The 7,051-nt window shown below is 41.3% G+C and overlaps 1 pseudogene; it reads left to right on the top strand.

Moving 5' to 3' along the window:
* Window positions 1–797: 797 nt before the first annotated feature.
* Window positions 798–1,212, top strand: LOC129690497 (60S ribosomal protein L32-like; annotated as a pseudogene).
* Window positions 1,213–7,051: the final 5,839 nt, after the last annotated feature.

Raw genomic sequence — 7,051 nt, forward strand, 5'->3', positions numbered from 1 at the left:
TTTATAGCTATGCAACTCTGGACAATGGTGAGTTCGTGAGTGCATGTGTGTGTGTGTGTGTGTGTGTGTGTGTGTGTGTGTGTGTGTGTGTGCAAAGTACACATGCATGTGAGCACCTCAGATTAAACTTCTTATACCTGCTAAACTCATACCTCTTCACTAAGCTACACTTCCAGCCTGAGCAAAATGTAAACGTTTTTCTAGCTGTTTTTCTAGCCATTTTTATTGTTTGCTGGCTTTGTTGCTGCTTTTGGATTTGGTTTGGTTTGGTCTGGTTTAGTTTTGTGAGACAGGGTTTTCCACTGTAGTCCAGAACAGCTTCGCATTTACCGTATAGCTCAGGCTGAATTGGTACCCGAAGCAGTCTTTTTGCCCCAACATTCTCAGCCTGCTTTTCCATTCAGACAATCTGGACACGTTAACCCTTTGGGTGAATTAACTGTTCTTATTCAGCAACAATGTGCTTGGTGACTCACTATGAGATTGCCAAGACTCTCAGTCATTGACTTGAAAGAAACTATTGCTTTAATATAATAATTATAAATGGGGGTGGAAATGTGAATGCCAGAGGTCAATGGGAGCTTTCCCAAAGTACAAATCATTCAAGAATTTGAAAAATATCCACCTTACTCTCTCTCTTCCATTTTGAACATTATTTCTTTAAATGACCAATAATTAAATCTATTTTTACATAGTTTGGCTAAGGAAAATGGTTTGAAAAGTTGTTTAAAAATTAAATAGACAGCCTGCTTCCTTGGCGCTACCTACGAGGTAGCTGCCATCTCTTTAGAGGCAACATGGCTGCCCTCTGACCTCTCAAGCCCAAGATCATCAAAAAGAGGAACAAGAAGTTCATCAGGCACCAGTCAGACCGATATGTAAAAATTAAGCGAAACTGGTAGAAACCCAGAGGTATCGACAGCAGGGTTCGGAGAACATTCAAGGGCCAGATCCCGATGCCCAACATCGGTTATGGGAGCAACAAGAAAACTAAGCACATGTGGCCTAGCGGCTTCCGGAAGTTTCTGGTCCACAATGTCAAGTTGCTGGAAGTGCTGCTGATGTGCAACAAATCTTACTGTGCTGAGATTGCTCACAATGTGTCCTCCAGGAACCGGAAAGCCATCGTAGAAAGAGCTGCACAGCTGGCCATCAGAGTGACCAATCCCAACGCCAGGCTGCTCAGTGAAGACAATGAGTAGATGGCTTGTGTCCGTGTTTTATTTGTGTTTAAAATAAAACCACAAAAACTGTAAAAAAAAAAATTAACTAGACAGAAACCATAAAGGGGGTGGTGATAGAAAGGTACATATTTACCCCTTTCTTTTGAGGGAGGGAACATTGTCTACAAAAATTGTCTGGAGTCACGGGTTAAATAAGTGTGAGTCTCAGACTGGGTTTCATTCTTTCTCTACTGAAATTCTCTGTTGTGGCTCTATAAACAATAAATCCAAGAGGCTAGCTGACTGAGCCCAAATCTATGTCTGCTGAAGAAATGGGACTATTTTGCTTATTCATGGGTTGAACCCTTCAGTGGGTGAGTCACACTTGTTCTGCTTGGCTGAGGCTCATCTTTGATACAGAGTAGTTCCTGAGAGTAGTTCCTGTATTGATTTTGCTAATGCAACATGGGAAAAATCAGTTAATTATCCAATGAACCATTGAACTCTTCAGCCCTAGGAAACCTGAGCTAAGGCACCCATCTGCTATTCTCCCTCTGCCCCCAGAACAGTCATTCATTTGTATAACTAACAAGACTTGGCCCTCAAAACCAGTGACGTTTTCCAAACATCTGCTCAATCATTTGAGCTTCAGATGTTTTATGAAATAATTCACATCTCCCTGTGGTGACTGAAAGCACAGGGCAACAGGGATATTCTAAGGTCCCAGGCTATACTCTTTTTGAGATTGATGAAAAGCTAGTATTTAGAGTCAGTCCATTTTCAGAAATATGTCCCCTTTGTGACAGGAAGATGGTTACAGCTGCCTCAGAAGATTCTCTTCTTTGAGGTTAGATATAATTCCCGAGTATACCAGTCTCTTCCAAAGTTTCTAAGAAATATTTCCCAGCATCTCAACGGGGATGATTTGGTTTATGTAAGTGTTGAGAGGAGCCTATGCAGGATCATTTCCAGAGAGAATGACAAGGATGAATCTTTGTTTAACAATAGTAGTGTGCTAGGCTGCAAAGATAACAAATGTCCACTATTCTAGAATGACACATGAACCACAGAGGACAGGACAACAAAATTGAGAACCTTTTGTCAGGAAGAAATCACATAATGGATTTTTTTTAATACATAAGACTCTAAATATTTTGCATGTGTGAGTATCTAATCTGCACATTTATGACTATAATTACTGAAATTTTTAAAGTGCTTTTAAATAGTGGGAATTGCTACTTCATAGAAAAGGCAATATCTTTACAGGAGTCTCTACAATAAGAGGCTGTGTTTATAAAAATTGCATTTAATTCAAAAGATTTGGGGTGGTAGTGGAGATAAAGTCCAAAAAGGTAAATGTGAAGTTTCCTTAGGAGTTGTGTGTGTGTGTGTGTGTGTGTGTGTGTGTGTGTTGGGGAAAGGGGTGATGGGAGGCAGCTCAGTTGGTGGAATTTGCAAACACAAAACCCTGAGTTTGCTCCCCAGAAGCGCATGAACTGGCTGTGTTCAAACACACCTGGAATTCTACCTCTGGGGAGGTTAAAATGGGAAGACAAAAGATGAAGATGGAAATATCAGAAGTTTAAGGTCATCCTCGGCTACATAGCAAGCTCTAGGTCAGCCTGGAGTCCATGAATTCCTGCCTAAAAAAAAGAAAAGAAAAGAAAAAAAAAAAGAAAAAAAAAACCACTGAGTCAAATGAAGACACTTTGGCATGAAGATGCTGAGGTCATAGACAAGATTCCCTGATAATGAATGTCTGAAACCAAATCTTGGCTGACTCTGGTGCAAAGAACTGAACAGCAAACAATAAAAGAAAATCTTCACAGTCAAAGCTCAAAGGGGCTCAGCAGATGACTCCACAGCCAACAGATCTACAGTGCTTTCTGACATGTTTGGGGAGACCCTGCAGTCTTTGTAGGTGCTCATTACTATGAGCAGGTGGGCCACCTGAAAGAAACTGACCACATCACTATAGGGACAAGCCCTTGATAGCGCCTTTCTTATTTTTTTTTAAGACAGGGCTTCTCTGTGTAACCTTGGCTGTCCTGGACTCACTTTGCAGATCAGGCTGGCCTCAAGCTCACAGAGATCCACCTGCCTCTGCCTCCCTGACTGCTGGGATTACAGGCATGTGCCAGAGGGCTCATTTTTGTATTGGAGAAAGTCTGTATGTCAAGTTAGAACTGGGTGATGGTTTAAAAGAAAAAGCTAGAGTTTACTAGGCTACAGAGCAAATTTTCCTCACACCCTCCACCCCTCAAAGTCCACACTAACACTGACTTAATTCATTCCCTACAAGGGTGTCCTCTTGGCTCTGTGTTGTTCATTAGCTGGTTCTGTCTGAAGCCGGACAGGCCTTTTGGAAATGAGATGGAAGTTAGCACTTTTGCTAGGAAACAAGTCTCTGAGGTGCTAGCGAGAGGGAGCTCGAAAGACATAAGCATCACCAAAGGAGCAGTCAAGGGGGCAGCAGACTGTGTCCCAACCCCCAAGGGAGAGGTGGCAGCGAAACTGCTGCTGCTGTCTCACTCTTGAATCAATACCAGGAAGAAATGATGGACAGCAGCAGAGTCTGGGATACACTTTCTGTTTCCAGGGGGGTCTCTGACGATCCTCTGACTCAAGGCAATGGCGCTGACCACTAAGTAGCAATCAGTGTACCTAGACAAAATGAAGCACCTTTCTGGAGAAGCCAGACTTCTTTCTGATGGAGTGGAAATCCTAAGCCGAGAGTATAGATAGATGCTGGCCAGCTTCCTCCCGGGATGAAGAGAATTATCTGCTCTTTTACTCTTCCAATAATGCGGGTAGAACCATTAGTGATTCGACAGCGTAAATCTGATGTTTAGTGACAGTTAAGAGGGAATATAACATTTCAGTAGAATTGTTCATTTCTTTTTTAACTACTTTGGGAAAATTGAGTATTTAGTAAATGTACTGTTTTCTCCATTTCTGCTTTGAATATAGCTTAAATTTTGTATCAGAATTCTCTTAAAGAGCTTAATCCCAACATGTGAATATTTAACTTCTAGTATAAATATATTTAATCTAAAAGCAGATTTTTATGTGTGCACACATACATAGGCTTACCATCTATAAACACGATAAGTAATCAACTAAACTACAGAAATATTCACCTCGCCACTTTGGTCCAATTCTGCTCAGTTCGTACTCATATATGGAATAAACTTTGAATAATTATTTTCCAAATACTAAATTACATTATAATATTAAGTTATACGCTATTATGCAAAACCATACCCTTATTCTTATTTGTGATACTATATGATTTGATAAAAATGAAATACTGTACAGACAATAGGAGGCTTTGAGGGAAAAGCATAACTTGTTACTAAAGAAAAGGGATGAGACAACAGGACATACGCTTGACTATGGCATCCCAACACCTGTGGTCCTCTCTGGACGCTGAGTCAACTGGGCATCTGGAGCAGTTCCGTGCTCTCCTGTGGCTGCTGGTCCACGAACCTCATGGATATTGTTGAACTTAGCAAGGGGGGTGCTCTTAAATACAGTTTGAAGCCTCGGAAGAGCTTATGGATTAAGCCAAATAGGGAGATGGAGCCTGAAAATGGGCAGGTCACAAAAACGAGCACTTTCCCACACTCCATTCCCATGTTCAGTAGACAAGGAAACACAGCTACACTCTGCGTACGTGAGAAAGCATGTTTTAAACTGAAAGAAAATTTTCTGTAATTGAAAACAAACTAAATGACTGAGTGTTTGAGACAGACATTTATATTCAACTTTCTTGATTTTTCACTTTGGTATTTTGAATAGACAGCCTGAATATGACTACCATAAGCCCATGGCTGCACTGTTGCGTTATGTAGTAGATAATAATGAGACATTAGACCAGTGGCTCTCAATCTTCCTAATGCTGTGAGCTTCGTGTTGTGCTCATCCCAACCCTAAAATTGTCTTCACTACTACTTCATAACTGTAATTTTGCTACTGTTATGAATCGTAATGTAAATATTTGTGTTTTCCAATGGTCTTAGGCAATCCCTGTGAAAGGGTCATTTGAGCTTTGAAAGAGTTGCAACCTTCAGGTTGAGAACCTCTGAGTTAGACCTTGTTAGTAATTGATAAGCAAGGAATTTTTTTTTGTTTCCCTTTTATCTTGCTTTCGTGAAACAAAGGAGGAAAAAGTTCACTTAAGATAGCCTGTTTTATCATGAACACTAGATCTCCTTGAAAATGTACATGTGTCCTTTGGGCAGACGTTTTCTCTTCTCTTTTTTCTTTTTCCCTTTGGAGTTTTATTGTGCTTTCCTGGTAATTGGGCCACTGAGGACTAATGAAAAGAATGATCTATTTCAATGACTTGTGCCTTACTATAGGCACCAAGGGACAAAGATGAAAGAAAAGGGCACAAAGAAATCTTGGTTGTTCTTCATGTTTCCTGTCAGATGGGCGTAGAGTCAACTGGGCATCTGGAGCAATTCCATACTCTCCTGTGGCTTGAGAAGGATGTCTATGAACAGAACTCTACCTTGTAAACAAAGAGTGTTAGCAAAGTGGGTTTATAACAAGTACATATTTTCTGGAGTCTTAAGCATGGCTCCCAGTGATAACTGGACATTAGGTGCTTTTCATTTCAAAATATAAACAGTTCCACAAGTTTGGGATCTATGAATCTATTTTCAAAATCTATGATCTATTTTCAAAATGGGACTTAGCAGCAGAGTAGAGTCAATTGATGAATTTACTCCATATATATATACACAGACTGGCATCAAAGGTGTGTGTGACACCATGAACAAAGCTGTATACATACTGGCTTCTTTATTAGGCAACCGTTGAACAGGTAGACATTAAATTTTCCCTATACCAGAAATACAATAGCAAACTAGATAAAAATCTTTGCCCAGCAGAGAGTCTAGTAGGAAGAAAGGCAATAAATAAAGGTGTCGGTTTGTCAGAAGTTACCGACCACCGCGAAGTCTGCTCTCCGTGTCTAGCTGGTGTCACAGAGGCTTTGAGGTGAGAGGAGCAACCCAGAGATGCATCTTTAAGGAAGATGTAAGTGAAAAGCTGGAAGTGGCAAGGGACAGAGCCGCTAGCAAGAGGGGAGAGGATAATCTAAGACAGAGGTCCTCAAGCTGATGGTCATCATGATGCTGGGCAGTTGCATATCAGATATCCTGATGATCAGATATTTACATTACGACTCATAACTGTAGCAAAATTACAGTTATGAAGTAGCAATGGAATAACTTAATGGTGGAGGGGTCAGCATGAGGAACTGTATTAAAGGGTCGCAGCATTGGGAAGGTTGGAGAGCTCCTGGTCTAAGGTAAAGAAAACAACATCTAGTTCTAGGAGGGAGCTGACTGGGAACGAGGGTTTCGGTACAGAGAGACGCAGAGGCAGACTCAAATCCTGAAGCCATGAGCTCTGAAACTTTACAGACAGGGAACAGCAGACATCCATGGGAGACTGTCCTGCTTTTGTTTCTCTCTGCGTGGTAAAAATACTCTAACAAAAAGCAACTTTGGGTGGGGAGGGGATTGTTTGGCTTAAAATTCCAAGGGACAGCTAATCATGTCAGACAAGGGACAGTGAGAGGAGCTGATCAAATCCATAGTCAAGATCAGAGAAATAAACACATGCATGCTTGCATGCGTGCAGGCTTGCTTGTGCTCAGTGCACTTTCTCCACCCTTGCACCATTCTGGACCCCTTGACTAGGAAATGGGGCTGTCCACAGTGTGCTGTGTCTTCTCATACCAGCTAATGTAATTAAGATAAACCCTCACAGACATGGCCACAGGCCAACCCGATGTAGACGAGCCCTCAGTAAGACTCTCCTTCTGGGAGACACTTGGTTGTGTTAGGTTGACAATCAAAGGTAACTATCACGAA

The sequence above is a fragment of the Psammomys obesus genome, unplaced genomic scaffold (genome assembly GCF_907164565.1).
Source record: "Psammomys obesus unplaced genomic scaffold, mPsaObe1.curated_primary_1811, whole genome shotgun sequence".
Taxonomy (NCBI): Eukaryota; Metazoa; Chordata; class Mammalia; order Rodentia; family Muridae; genus Psammomys; species Psammomys obesus.